This window comes from Ambystoma mexicanum, chromosome 6q (genome assembly GCF_040938575.1).
Source record: "Ambystoma mexicanum isolate Mex_15411 chromosome 6q, UKY_AmexF1_1, whole genome shotgun sequence".
Lineage (NCBI taxonomy): Eukaryota > Metazoa > Chordata > Amphibia > Caudata > Ambystomatidae > Ambystoma > Ambystoma mexicanum.
Window position 1 is genome coordinate 135,100,615 of NC_090937.1, and position 14,240 is coordinate 135,114,854.

Consider the following 14,240-nt stretch of genomic DNA (forward strand, 5'->3'; position numbering starts at 1 on the left):
GCCACCGTAAAAGGGTACAACAATTTGGGTGCAATTAGATACAGGAAGTAACAAAAGCACAATAGAGCAGGGTTACTTCCCAAGATATGGAAAGAAGTAGGAAAAGAGAGGGTGACCTGTGTATATGGCCATATGGAAAATCACTCATTAACCAAGTTCCCCATTTACATCTTGGGAAGAAAAGTTAACATATATGTGCCCGTGATTCCCAACCTACCGGCCCAGTTAGTCTGGGAAGTGAGATACCTCAATTCAGTCAATGGATTTCACAGGTGGCCTAAATAAAATTAAAGACTCTTAGGTCTAGACTCTGCACCCAAAGAAACCAGAACATCCATATTCTAAAAAGAGAACCAATTGGGGGAAAAGTACGATTTTCTTAGGGGTGGATCGGGTACACCAGAGAAAAACATCCAACCTAAGGATTATGCATGGTTTCTTGGACCTTCATTCTTACTGCTTCACAGTAGAACACTGGAAGTGACGAGAGCAAGGTAGCATAGACGTATTCTTCCTGTTTCCCTGTGAAGCACCTCAGTCGAACCCGCATTGGGAATGGGGATGTGAGAAACCTGAGGGTATCCTCACTCCTACTCCACAGGATCCTCTTCTCAGGTGGCCACGGAAAGGCCATCACCTTTGGTCCTGACCCTGGGGGTGGAGAAGCAAGGGAGAATAACCTGGGTAGAGGGTCTTTGGGGATTGGAGGGTGAGATGTTCTGAGGTGAGACACGGTATTCAGCATTTCCCTTTCATGGAGAACCCTCTATCCCAAAGGAAGTTATGGGATACTGCTATCCCTAGCCCACTGACCAAGAACACATCAGGAGATATTATCCAACCAGAAGCACCAGAAAGAGGGTGAAGAAGAAAGGGGTTAAGGGTGAGGTAGGCAAGACATGGTATCCCATTTTACCCTCTGAAAACCAACAAGTCCCTCCACCAGCCTTTATGGGCTATTGCAAGACTTCTCCCCTCACTTCCCCTCTTTCAACCTGTCACAGCACTGAGACAAGGAAATGGTGACTAGGAGTAGTGAACACCAATAGGTAATTTTACCACTCTGGTAGTGAGATGAAGAAGAAGACTGTTAATGCATACCATTGAGGAAGTCAGGCATGTCCCACTAATAATTTGAGTAGAGGTCAGGCAGTAAATCTTACTGACCCACACCTGTGGGCACTTATTACTCATCGGGTGTACACAAGGTGGGGTTGCACGCCATGGAGAGTGACCTGTGTAAGGGGTGAGACCGGTGGGAGTCCAGAGACTGGTGTGAGGCCAGAATTCTGTGTGAGTTTGAGGACATGTGTGAGGCCAGAGACCGGTGTGTGAGCCGAAGGAGCAGGGGCTGAAATGGACTGGAGAGAAGCAAGTCAGAGCCAGGACTGAGCTGTGTGAGTCCGGAGAAGGAGAGAGACACTGTGGCCGAGTGCAGGTCTAAATCTCTAGCCCAGCTACTGTTGGAAGTAGCAACAGCTGGAGGGTGTGCTCTGCCTGAAGTCCACAGCCGCCACAGCAAACGGGCGATCGAGGGAAGCTTGCACTGTCTACTGCGAGGGACGGGCATCTCCACGAGGGAGTTTAGGCTTGCAGATGAAGGAGGATCGCAGAAGGAGAACCAGCGAAGAGAGTGGGCGAGCATAACCGGTGAGGGTAATAAAGGGAACACTCGGTCTGGAGTGCTCCCCTAATGCTGCCGTGTATTTTGAGAATGCCTAACTAACTGAAATAGGAGAACTATGAATGTCGAATGATCTGAAAGTAATTGAGCATAGTTCTGGTTAATTAACTGAACGTTTTTGAACATTGAACAAGTAGTGAACAATTGCAAAGGAAATATTAGGCAAATATTGAATACCAAACTGAATAAAATCATTGTGGGTAAAGCTGCAAGATGATGAAAGGCAAATGTGAAAGTGCCCACTTAAATGAGCGCACATGTAAACAAGCCTAACAGAAAGTTAGGGAATAAATAAGACCACCACAAAGTGTATTGGCAAATTCAAGTGTACTTTATGAATAACTAATACATGGCAAGGCAAAGACTGATAGAAGTTGTGTGACACATTGGGGCACAGCCAAGAGGCTAACCAGGAGAAGCCAAGACAGTGTGAACCTGCACACACATACAGGAGGCCAAGAAGGATAATCTAAGTGAACGTGAACCTGCAGAGAGGGGAAAATATAGAAGAATTTGTGTGGGCTGAAGAACCTTGGGTTCCTGGTTGTGTGACCTCTGAAGGGTGGATCATGCGGTCTGATAACTACGCCTCTACCAGGGAAACCTCAATGGTGAAAGATAAAGCTACTGTGAAACAAACCAAAATGCAACACTTTACGTGAACTGTAAATGCAATCCAGAAGGAATGTCATGCTGACCTGGTGTTGTGTTCAATATTTGAAGTTTGAAGCCAATTATCCATTGATGTATTGGAATCTTGGGGAAGGCAACACTGAGGCTTGATGAACCACAAGGTTGTCTTGAGGACGGAACATCAAGACTCCTCTTCTTTGGAACTGTGTTGAGTTGAACTTGGGAAAGGGAACCCCAGGGAGCTGTGGACCTGTGTGAACTTGACTTGGAAAAGGTAATCACAAGACCTTTGGGGAACTTTTTGAACTTGGGGAAAGGGAGCTGAAGAGGAAGCTAGGATCTGGAAGAAGCTCAGCCCTTTTGTTTCACTTTATCTTGTGTTATTGACATCCCGACACACTGTGTACCTATAGTTGTGAGGGAAAGGATAGGTTTTGGACACAGACAGACTATTAAGTTAAACTTTCTGACTTAGACTGTCCTTAGTTTTGTTCAGGTAGGACAATCCCACCTTAACATGGGGAAAGTTAGTCCTTCAACCATCCTGACATATAATTTAATAAAGCATTTTGTCGTGAACTTTAAGTCTGTTGCCTGTGTCTTACTTCATGATGCCTCCACAGCATGTAAATGCAATTGCCTTGTCTGCATCATATACCAAAAAACCTATTAACTCCTGCAGACCCTTCCTCTCTGTTAACAACTGCATCACTATTGCAAGAGCCCTCATAGTCTCCATATTGGACTATTGTAACACACGCTTTGCTGGAACTACCTTCCGTAATATTAAGAAGCTACAGAATAAAGCCCTAAGAGCAGCTTTGAACAGCCCTAAAGGAGACCATATCTCCACAGCCAGAAGAAACGTATGCTGGCTGCCGGTTCGAGAATGCATTCTATTCAAAACACTTACTATAACTCTCAAATGCCTCTCAAGCACTGCACCTAATTACTTATCATGAAAATTTGCTAAATCACAATTTACTAGGCCCACGCCGTCTACATACTCACATCTCCTCTCTACCCATAGATTTAGACTCCAAAAGAGGGGGTACCAGCTTCCCAATTGTGGCTGCTAAACACTGGAATGCACTTCCACTACCGTTAAGGTCAGAACCCTCATTCTGGACCTTCAGTAAATACCTAAACACGTGGCTTTTCTGACAAGGCCTATAACTGTTCCTGAGCCTTACCTGACTTGCTTCGCTGTTGCATGTACTTCCAGTCCACTTTGATGTAACTATGTCTGTATTCTGTTCATGTATTACTTAACAAAGTAAATACGCTGTTTGCATTCTCTTCACTAATGTGTATGTACTGTAACCAGCGCTTATTTGACTGCGGCCTTGGTGGGCTCTACAAATGCCAAAAAGCAAATAAATAAATAATAAAATGTGTGTTAGGCAATGAGGGGATGTGCATGGGTACGTGGTGGGGCATTTTCTGTGCAAAATGTAATGCTACGTTGCTGTATGAAAAGATTTCTGTGAGTGTATGTGGGGCAGTGAGGAGAGGTGCGTGCAGGGTTGTGAGAGCCAATTTAGCACAAACACCTCAATAAAATGTTATGTTTGCTTGAACAAGATTTGCCAGACAAAAATATGGTAACGCTAATTTAAGGAATATGTGTTATGTACAATGCATAACACATACTCATTAAAGCATCCTTTTGATTTACCCTGCAAATAAAGGAAGTCCTACATTATGTGACTGTAAGATCATGTAATGCGCAGTTCATTTACATCTCATACTTACACACAGTCATATATAATTTGCACTTTTATGAGTCAGAGTCGACTCGAATGATTCATTTAAGTTTACCTTGTGTGTCTATGTAGGTGAACATTAATTTGACATTAGATCGTGTAGTTACATTAATGTAATCTTTTAAAAGCAGCACAAGTCAGAGGGCTTTTCTTGATTCAAGAAATGCACCCTGGACTGGCAGTGCCAGTTTTAAACCATTGTATTATATGACTGTCACTATGAGTTTTAATGCCACAATTACTCATTCCAGTCAATAATATGCAAGGGCTCATGGCCCCAGTCAGACCCTTTTCAAGCCAGAAAATTGCTTTTTGGGCTCCAGGCCTCCAATGCTTCGTCCCCTTTGGGGAAGGGATCTATAACCTGCTTGCCCCTCGAGGGCACTTCCTGAACATATCAAGCCCACCATGTAGTTCAATCAGTATACCAGAAAGGGTGGGAGGGAAGGTGACTGGGATGAGAAAAACTTCGAGTAATGAACATTCTGTTATGTAATCAGTACACTATTTCCTCATCCTGTCTTACTGGTCCAAGTCAATGACAAGTGAGGATGTAACAGGCACATGACTGAACTAGAAGGCACAGCCACGAGGGATCTGCAAGTGAACTTTATTAACAGAACAAGATAACAAAGTACTCCAGGCATCTGCACACTGTAAGACAATGAACCCTCTGAGACGTCTCTGGGAGACACCTTGAAGTGACATACAGGAGTGCACTGACCTAAAGGGAACTCTCTGGATTTCTGGATTCCTGGTAGGCCTCTGCACCCTGAGCCTCTTTCGTGTGGTAACCTATTTTCTTTAAAACTGTTCTCATAAGAAAATGGTTGGTCTTGCTGAAATTGTGTAATGTGGGCCCACTTTAAACATTATTTCCAGGGCCTCTTTTTGTTCGCAGTCCACCTATGAAAATAGGTGCCCTGCAGATTTCCGTCAGCAATACCCCTTTCAAAACCACCAGCAACACAACTGCTCCCCTAGTGAACCTGCACTGTGGAACTTGTGTTAAGGGAACACCCTGATACTCATTTGCCACCAAAATACATTCCTGCACCCACCTGCTGATGGTGGCTGACGATGCCTTGTCCCTAATGACCTGGACTAAAAAACACCAACAAGAGTCAAAGGACCACAATCCTGCAGACCTTATAATGCGCCGAAAGCTTGCAGGCATCAGACCACAACAAAAACACGAAAGGACAACAAGAAGACGGGACAGTGAACATCTGAAGGTATTTGAAAAGGTCACAAGAGGCGAACCTAGAGAGCATTGACATTACCTGAAGTGATTTGTTTTCAGGATTTTTCTGAAAGGCTTCAGGTTAGACTAAGATCTAAGGGTAAGAGGTAGAGCGTTGCAGAAGGAGCAAGACACGGCAGGGAAAGATTTTTCAAGACTTCTAGGTCTTGTTAACGTAACTCTCTGTAGCTGAGCTAGGGTGAAGGAACGTACATTTCTAGTAGGTTGATAGGGAGGAACCAAGGCTTTTAGATATTCCGAGTCTTTGCCGTAGAGAGAGTGATGCACTAAGGTTACTATTTTAACTGTATTTGCTCCTGCACAGGGAGCCAGTGAAGATCTCTCCTGAAAATGGAGATATGAGATCTTTTGGGAACATTCTGGGCCACACAGATCGCATCATTCTGGATGGTCTGACAATCCCGAATTTTGGATTTCGAGGCACCGCAACTCATGCTATTACAATAGTCCAATCTGGATAGAATTGTCACCCTGGCTATAGTCACTGAGTTTTGTTCACAAAGATAGGGGAAAATATTCCGGAGAAGCCTAAGATAGTAATTACAAATCTAATGAAGATGGTGCACTTGCGCATCTGAGTTAAGAGAGGCCTCCAGGTAAACCCCTAAGGTCTTGACTTTCTTGTGGGTCGCTATTTTATTATCTTGAAGCAGAAAGTTGTCATATGATGGGTCAAGTTTGGAACGAGCCTGAGGGGAGCCAAAAATAAGTAGCTTGGTTTTATTGCTGTTAAAACACAGACAATTCTTGGCCATCCGATGGAATCATAAATATAGTTTAGCGTCAAGGAATCCTGGGCATGGTCCCCACTCAACTCGATGACCAACTGTCTATCATTGGCGTGGTTGGTAACAAATACTCCTAAGACCGCCAGAAGCATGCACAACGAGCGCAGGTACAGATTGAAAAGCAAAAGTGAAAAGGAGGCCCCCTGTGGGACTCTGCATGAGATTGGAGAGAATGGTGAGAAAGCAGAACCCCACCAAATGTTCAACTCATGATTAGTCAAGAAGGATTGAGCCCAGTTTACTGCCTCTATGGAACAGTAGCATTGACTGTGCAAGCAAAGAAGGAGGCGCTTGTGGTCCACAAGGTCAAAAGCCATGGACAGGGCTAGTAATATTAACATCCAGGCTTTCCCTTTCTCCAATATTTTCAAAGGATGGGACTGGAGATCCACGAGGGTGGTCTCGTTATTGAAAGATGGACGGAACCCAGATTGTGAACTATGGAGATTGTTGTTATGTTTGGTGAAAGCTTGTAATTGGGAAGTTGCAACCATGTCTGGAATTTTCAATCGAAATTGGATGTTGGTGATTGGCCTTAGGTTACAGGGGTCTGTAAAATCAAGATTAGTTGTTTTTGGAATCGGGGTAATGGTTACTTTCTTAAGTTCCATGGGAACTTGACAATCTCTGAACGAGGCATTAACAAACAGAGTAAAGAAGGGTGAAAACAGATCTTTATGTTCCAAAATAAGTTTGGGGGGCAGGAGATTGTGGTGACAAGATGTTGCGTGCATAGATGCAAGCACGGTAGACATGTCTTTGAGTGAAATCTGAGAAAAGGAGAAACTAGGGGAAATGTCACATGGGTTAGTGCTCCAGTAGTGGTGGAAAGGCCCAGAGCTAAAAGTATTCTGTTCCTGGCACTAGAGATTTCTCCCTGAAAGCCGCAGCCGTCTGACTGCAATCTAGGTTGGTAGGTATGAAAGGAGAATCAGAGGCTTTGGGTTTTTCGAAGGATTTCAATATGTCAAATAGTTTTCCAGTCAACTTACAGGACTGTTCAATTTGTCAATTGAAGAACATTTTCTTTGTGTCTACTATTAAATATTTATAAGCTTTATCCACTTGTTTCCACTCAGTCTGGGATGTTTTACCCAGTGAAGTTCCAGAGCCTTTTGTTTCCTTTTTCAAGTCCCCTAGCTCTGGTGTAAACCAGTTTTGATGCCATGGATTGTCTCTGACTGGCTTTGTTTTGATGGGTGCAGTAATGTCTATCATTTTGGTGGAGGTGTTTGTTAAAGAGGCCACTAAGTGATCCACTAGGTCTGTAAGGGAAGAGTTGGACATAATAGACTCTAAACAGTGCTGCAGGTCGGAGGGGTGCACCTTTTTAAAGTTCTGTTCTGTGACAAGTTTCATGGTGTTAGTAGGTCTAGGTAAAGGTTCTGGGAGTTGCAAGGTGAAACTGACGGAAAGATGATCTGACCATATACAAATGGTGGTAACAACATTATGGGATTTAATATTCCTGGTCACAATCCAATCAAGTATGTGGTGGTTAGTCAAAGTGGGGTCTGAGTTGATGACTATGTGGTCACTATCAGAGAGGGCAGATTCTAAATATCCTGCTTCTTTCTTAATAAGGTCACCTTTCCAGCGATTGAGGTCACCCAAGAATAGGGTGGCCGAATTTGGGCTGATAAGTCTGTTGAGCAGAGCAAGGATTTCATCTTCGAAATCTGGCATTGGGCAAGGGGGCCATAGATTAGAATTATGTTGACACAATTCTGAGAGGAAGGGGTCAATTTAAGATGTGCATTTTGAAGCCAGTGCAAGAAATGGCCGCTGGGAATAATCCTAAATTTGATTTCGCAATAATGGCCACCCCACAGCCCTCAGTGTGGCTAGCATTGAAGAAGGTGTAACCTGAGGGCAAAACCAAGGAAACAGAAGGACCGCTGGTATCTTGAATCCAAGTTTCCATAATGCAGAGAAAGTCTAGATTGCTATTGTGAAATTGTGAATAACATCATGCAGTTCCTGTGCATGTTTCACTAATGAGCGGGTATTGAGGAGAGCAATTTTGAGCATGTTTGAATGTATCTCTGGTTGCAGACATTTTAGTGAATTTGCAGGCTTTAAAGGAGATGGATAAGGCTAATGGGGAGCAGAGTTATGGGGCTGGGGGAACTCCAAAATGAGTGGGGAGCCTGCCAAGAATTGACCAATTAGAGGAAAGGCCTTTACCTCCATGGGAGAGGTGGGGCTGTACACCTCAGCAATGGGTACGGTTAAGAAACCACCCGAGGGTTAATTCCCTTCCAAGGTTATGGGCAGGCTATCAAGTTTTGTACATTTAAGCCTATCACCAAGAACCAGTCGACTAAGGCAGAGTGCCGCCATTGATAGGGGTTAGTTCCTTAGAAAACCCACTGTTCTGGGTGGCAATATGTTCCAATTATGATGAATGATGCCCTCCACGCCGAGCCCTTCGATGACCGTCGAAGACCGGCTTGGAGAAGAAGCGCCGGTGCCTGTAGTTCCAGGAAGAAGCGTGCTGCTCCTACTTTGTTTTTTACCCAACTACTGAAATGAGAGTGCTGTTTTCTCTCAGCCCCTAACAGCCAAGTCCCCGAGTCACAAGGTTACTGTACTCTGAAAAACAAATGCTTCTAACAGCAGAAATGTTCTTGTGCACCACAATTAGTAGCAATTCAACTGCAAATTGAAACACACAGCACATATACCGGAGCGCAGTGCAAAATGCAAGTAGCAAGGCTAAAACTGTGAAATTCCAGTAACGTGTTTTTTTGAGTAGGTTTCTTGTAGAGACTAGTGCCAACCTTGTTGTCAGGCATGCTGTAGATCAATAGATCTAAGAAGGGGATATTACTGCAGTTGGATTAGCATGTGAATTGTATCAAAGCTTCTCTTGTGTTGAGCCATAGGGTGAACAACACAAGGTCTTCCTTGGTGCCTCGCCAAACCATAAACATGTCGTCTAACTGACCTTGTGACATTCTGCACCCTCTAATTTGAGGTTTTGATTGTGTCCTGAACAAAGCCTTACATATACGACCAACCAGTATAAGAACAAGGAAAAGTTGTTGTGTGAAATAAACACTAAGGGCCTCATTACGACCCTGGCGGAGTGGGTTTACGCCAGCGGTATTCGCGGCGGACCCTTCCGCCCTACTACGAGTTCCCGTAGCGCCATGGAGCGGTTTCCGCCTGGTTTTTCCGGGCGGAGAAATCCATGGCGCTACGGGACCTTGTTGTTAATTACGCCACCGTATTTTACGGTGGCGTAATTAACGCCTTCCCCACTCCCATTATACCCTATGGGGCAAAAATGGGAATGGGGAAGGGTAAAATGGGGAATGGGGATTTACCGCCCCGCCAAGGTCGGAATGGGGCGGTAAATCCGCCAACCCCCATGGCGGTATCGGCAGCTTTCCGCCGTGCTCCATGGTGCATATTGCACCACGATCTCCGCCAGGGTCGTAATGAGGGCCTAAGGCTGGAAACGTATTTACTCATGTCGACACAAGGAAAATGGGGGCTTTATAGTAAAACAAACATTAATGGCTAATCTAAAGTCACCCATGTGTTACTAACATCACTTATGTTACAATGTATTATGTGAATGAACACAAAGATCAAAACTGTTGATCAATTGTCTCTTTTTACTTTTTTATGTTTGATGAGATTTGCAAATGTGACCGAATGGTCTGTTTTATTACTGATGAGAAAATAATAAATATATGAGATATTTTAGTGTTAAAATTGAACATTTCATCTCTTTATATTTGTTAAGAGAATGATGGTTTGTTTGCACACTTACATGGTTTGAGGCTCAGTTCTGTTACCTCCGGTGTGGATATCGAAAGTTAGCTTGTTGTTATCCCCTCTTTTTCCTTGCACTCAGTCTTCCTGTAACAAGCCCTTATTTTCCAAAAAAAAAGGACCTATGCTGTAGTAGCGCGCTCTTTGACTTTTTCATAGTTTTTGGACAACCCTTTGGTTGGTTGAGCTTTTTCCTAAATTGTCATGGAAAATGTTAACATATTGGCCCTCATTACGACCCTGGCGGAAAGGGGTTTACGCCGGCGTAAACCATGGCGCCCCTTTCCGCCTGAGTACGAGTTCCCATAGCGCCATGGTGATTTTAACGCCTGCTTTTAGCAGGCGTTAAAATCCATGGCGCTAAGGGACCTTGTTGTTAATTACGCCACCATAATTTACGGTGGCGTAATTAACGCCTTCCCCACTCCCATTATACCCTATGGGGCAAAAATGGGAATGGGGAAGGGTAAATGGGGATTGGGGACTTACCGCCCCGCCAAGGTCGGAATGGGGCGGTAAGTCCGCCAACCACCATGGCGGAGTTGGCAGCTTAGCGCCATGGACCATGGTGCAAATAGCACCATGGTTCTCCGCCAAGGTCGTAATGAGGGCCATTGTCTTTTACTGATGATATATATAATAAATGTTTAGATCTACCCTCGATTTTGGGGACCCCTGTCGCGGGCCCAACTCCCCCTCCACTGGTGAATTAAGAAATTCATCCGTACACAATCGCATGGCCAGCTCATGATTGAGTACCTTAAGGCCGGGCTCATCCCCGAAAGCCTTCAAATAAAAAATATACCCAGAGTCTTTTTAGATAATCCCAAATTTATGAAAGGGTTCAGCGGAGTTGGAAATAAATGCTCCCGCAACTGGGTGATTCTAATAATCGAGACAGCAGAAGAAGAAGGGAAAAAACAAAAAGAAGAGCTTGACTGCCTTGATGCAAAAATCAAAGAGGAATCAGTCATTCCAGATATTAAAACAAGTCTGGAAAAAATGAATGACGAGATGGCCAAATTCACAATTTTTACCATGGACAAAAAAGTATGGAAGCTAAAAAAAGATATTGCGAACTACAAACAGGAAATTACATACCCATATTTGGTTCCGGGATTCTTCCAGCAATATAATAATAACCAAAACAACCGGAAAGGTCAAAATAAATTCCAACGTAATAAGAAGTTAGTGACCTTTTCCAATTCCTCTAATAGTAGCGATTCTGACTCCACCCAAAATGGTCCAAGTACAAGTGGGGCATCTACACCATTAAGAGGTCCACATCAATTTTTTCAACAACGAGGGAATCACGGACAAACAGACCATGGAAATATCATCAAATCGAACGTGACAGTGGGTTCCCCCGCAAACTTGGTAAATCCTATCTTCAATCTAAGCTCGCACATACTATCCTCTTCAGAACAATCTAGTTGAGCAAGGGTCTATCTTTTATTCCTTCCAGATGGAAATTGAAATGAGAAACTTCTTTCGCATCATCAGGCTTAAGTACTTCTTCCATGATAAGGATCCCAATAATTCTATTGAGGATAACTGTTCAGGTTTAAAAGCCTCCTTCCACCATTATACCAATACAATCTATGGTATCACCAGAAATCCTGGCTTTCGAAAATAAAATCCTTCGAGAGATGAAACATCTTTGTGAACACAAAAATCGTAACAAACATAACCTGTCAAAATCAGAACGAACAGCTCTAAAAAATCTCGAAGACAACCCATTATTTGTCATAAAAACAGCCAATAAAGGGGGAGGGATTGTTCTGTGGGATTCCAATTTATACAAATCAGAAGTGGAAAAACAGCTATTTGACACATCGGTTTACAAACGAATACCAACTGATCCAACTCCCGATATCCTGGAAGAAATAATAAGCCTGATGACACACGCCTCAGAAGAGGGGTGGATAAATGACGATGAAAAGATGTTTCTCATTAATAGACAATCTGTCATTCCAGCCTCTTATTGCCTACCAAAAGTTCATAAAAATGTAAACACACCTCCTGGCCGCACAATCGTCTCGGCCATTGGCTCATTGCTTGAACCATTGTCAGTCTATGTAGATGTATTCTTTAGGCCCTTTGTTAACAAGATGAAATCATTTGTACAGGACTCCACTTCGATGATAAAGATTCTTAATGAGCTCACAATGGAACCACAGGACCTGCTGGTCACACTAGATGTGGCATCCCTCTATACCAATATACCGCAAACTAAATGCGTGGAGGTAATGGCCAATCTTTTGGAAACACGTGAGGACAAACATCCACCGTCAGCATTTCTTGCTGAGTGCATCCATCTAGCACTAACTAAGAACTTTTTCATATGGAATGGGGTCTTTTTTCAACAGTTACATGCACCAGTTGGGGGCTACTTTTGCCCCCGACTTCGCAAATCTGTATATGGGCAATTTTGAAATCATTAACATCTATGCCGATGACAATCCATACCAGGAAAACATCAAGGCCTGGTACCGCTACATAGACAACATTTTTATGGTTTGGAAAGGCACCATGGAAGACCTTGTGTTGTTCACCCTATGGCTCAACACAAGAGACACTTCGATACAAGTCACATGCAAATCCAACTGCAGTAATGTCCCCTTCTTAGATCTATTGATCTACCGCATGCCTGACAACAAGGTTGGCACTAGTCTCTACAAGAAACCTACTAAAAAAACACGTTGCTAGAATTTCACAGTTACCATCCAAAATCACTGAGGGAAAATGTACCCTTTGGCCAGTTTCTTCGTATTAGGCGCAACTGCTCCAATAAAGCTCCAATAAAGCTGACTTTAAAATCACAGTCAGACGCTTAAATCTGCATAACTTATCTGCACCTTAACTATGGATTTTTCATTGAATTTCAAGGGTTTTGTTATACCATAGTATTTTTACAGGCCACTAGACATGACCTTCAGCCCTCGTGAATGTCCATGGCCTTCGGCTGTGTCCACTGTATATTTGAAAACACTACTGGGTTACTAGCCATGGCCTTTGACCATGGCCAGTGGTGACAGCCATAGTATGTTTCTACTCTACATGTTCCCCCAATATGCATCATTTGGACCCACTAAGTGTCCACTGACATACCCACTGTATATTTTAAAACACTACCAAGCCACTAGACATGGCCTTTGGCCATGGGCAGTGACCATGGCCTTTGGCCCTGTCCACTGTAAATGTTCTATCAATATGTTTCTTTTGGGCCCATTAGGTGGCCACGGCTGGCCTTCATGTTTACCGGCCAGGACAATATTGCACCCCTTGATATGTTTCCCCTATATGTTACCACACACCTCACTGTAATATTGCACTTTTTATTAATCTCATTTTTTAAACTCTCTTTTTGTAAAAGTGTTTTCACATAACCACAGTTATTTCATCAATAAGCTACAAATACCACTGAATATCTTGAAAATATTTGTGGTTATTCCACTTGTGATGCAAAAATAACTTTGAAGATGCAAAAAAGTTTGAGCTCTGAACTTGGTACTCAGTCCCCCTCCAGCTCCCCAATTTTACATGGTGTCCTCCTTCCCCTCACCACCTTCAGCCTGATGCCATGTCATCCGTTTTCCTCCTCCAAATGGCATTTTTTCAACGTTTCATTTCCAATAGCTTTGACTATTACCCTGAACATTAAAAAATATCTCTTGCACTGGAAAGATAAAGATGGTCGCCTTTTCATTTCTGAAAAGCAGCTCTGCTGCAAAGCACCATGTGAGATGTCTCTATAATTTCAGGAGAAGGAGGCACCACATTCTCCATCACATTTTTGAAAAAGTACTGCACACAATAACCCCAAATCCCCCCAGAACTCGGGTCAACATTTTGTGCCCAAGTTGTTTCCTACCTGGTTCAATGCCGTCCAGTGATTTTTGCTGGCAGTCTGGCAAAAATTGCCCTTTTTCGTGTATGGGAAAATTAATGGGGATGAGGCTGAAAGTGTGTTTTTTGGTTATCTTAATAACATTTTTATTTTTTAACAGATCTTTCCTAAAATGTCAGATCTGGGGTAGCTCATGCTTACAATTGGGCCTACAAAGCGTCAGCCAAAACCATCATACAAGCCAAACGTTATTAGCAAATCATTTTTCACATTTCGTGAGGCACTCAAGATGCACCTTAACTACATTGCGGCGACCGCTAACTCTAATTATTATCTCTTGTCTTTTGATTCCTTCACACTTTCTTGCTTCAGTTCACAATGGTTTACACACTGTTAGAGACCTTTACCTCTATACTAACTAAACAACAATCAAATCAATACCCTGTCATATGGCATCAATCATGATCTT